At 43.7% G+C, this 1693-nt stretch overlaps 1 pseudogene; it reads right to left on the reverse strand.

Annotated features, from left to right (window-relative positions):
* Positions 1-448: 448 nt before the first annotated feature.
* LOC116868211 lies at positions 449-1220 on the reverse strand (annotated as a pseudogene).
* Positions 1221-1693: the final 473 nt, after the last annotated feature.

Raw genomic sequence — 1693 nt, forward strand, 5'->3', positions numbered from 1 at the left:
AATAAAAACTTTGGTCTTTTACTCCCAAAATAGCTAAAGGAATAACAGAGATGCTCAGTGGCATCTTCCCAGTTGCCCCATGGGAACCAGGCCTGCCACACAGCCCGGGACTGCCTCAAGTGCCCACAGGCTAGAAAAGTCCTGGTGATCAGTGAGCAGCATTTCTCCTCAGTTCCAGCCCTTCAGCATTCCCATCTGGTCTCAAATTATTTTGTTGTAAAATTGTCCTTTTTTGTGCTTTTTTCCTTCTCAGTTTTTTTCCATCTTCTTCTTTATGTCATATGTATTTTTCACCCGAACATGTGCCCTCTGAACCCACAGAATCTATACTTTCCTTAAAGAAATTTACAATTAACAGAGTGTGTCTGGAGTCTTCAGCTTGCTTGATATTATTAGCTGGTATGTCAATGGTTCTTATCTTTAATATGTGTTGAGAGGGGCTTGTTTTTTAGTGTAGCCTGTTCAGCATCCTGCCCTGTTTGAGTCCTGGTCTCCCCCAGGCAGAGAAAATAGACCCCCAGAAACTAAGTATGGGTTATTGGCCTCTTTGGGCTGCTTCAGCTGCACTTTGAGCCTCTTCATGCCCATCTGGAAGCTGCTCGTGACCTGGCTGGCCTGTTTGTTGGAGCCTTCTCTCTATTGCTGGCAGATTACTGGAACTTACTGAGGACAGAAAGACCTGTCTTACCTGACCATAGTCAGCACGGTGGTCGCCTGGACATGCATACTTCTGACTCCAGCGTAGGGGACTGCACTGGTAGGGCTGTGTGCTGGGTAGGGGTGGATCTTTGGTAAACACAGCTTCCACTGCAAGTTGCCCACTGATCTGTTTCGGGGAGGTTGGTGAGGGGTTCACCTCAGTAGGGGATGGGATGCTAACCATGCACAGCTGGTGAAGTGATGCTCCAAGAGGTGCTGCTGCCTGAGGCTGAGGTTATGTGTGAAGGCACCAGGCCGTTCATGTTGAGGGTCACCATGTGCTGCATCTGGGCAGCAGTGAAGGTAGCCATGGGGTTCAGATAGCCATCCTGCTCGACTGACGTCATTAGTGCTGCTTGCTGTTATGTCTGTGTCTCTGTGTCAGTGCCATGGGCACCAAACAAGATGGCCATGGGGTTGAACACACTCATCTGGCCAGCCATCCGTCACATTTGCTGGATCATGTTCTCCTTGTCAGTGTTGGCAAACTTGACCACCAGATTGGATGAGGCCCCCAGCATAGTCTAGCTCTTTCCATTTTTTTTTTTTAATGTGTTTATAACACTAAGAAAATTCTCTAAGACTTTCTTCCGTTTGATTAATTTGATTTCTGGTATTGGCCATTTTTCTCTTCTGCCTGTTAGTTGAAATAATCTTAATTTTACCTTACCAAATTTATTTGCAGTTTATAGGAAATCTAATTCTTTTTTATAAGAGAAATATTATCCTAACCACTCTGATGAAATTATTTATACTTAGAGTCTTTGCTTTTCTTATTAATTCTGTCACTTCAGCTGTTAATTCCTTAGTCTGTTAATTTTGGAACTTAAATTACTGTTCTTTTCTCAACTTTTTTTCTGAACCTTATTCTTTTGTCCAAATTTTTAAAAAGATGCTCTTTGCTTGAGGAATTGCCTTCTGCCCCTATCCACACTTTTCTGTGCCTCTCTGTATGTTTTTAAGGAGTGGGGAATGATTTTTCTCAAGAGTTCCT

This window comes from Lontra canadensis, unplaced genomic scaffold, assembly GCF_010015895.1.
Source record: "Lontra canadensis isolate GAN:19392208 unplaced genomic scaffold, GSC_riverotter_1.0 scaffold14, whole genome shotgun sequence".
NCBI classification, from domain to species: Eukaryota; Metazoa; Chordata; class Mammalia; order Carnivora; family Mustelidae; genus Lontra; species Lontra canadensis.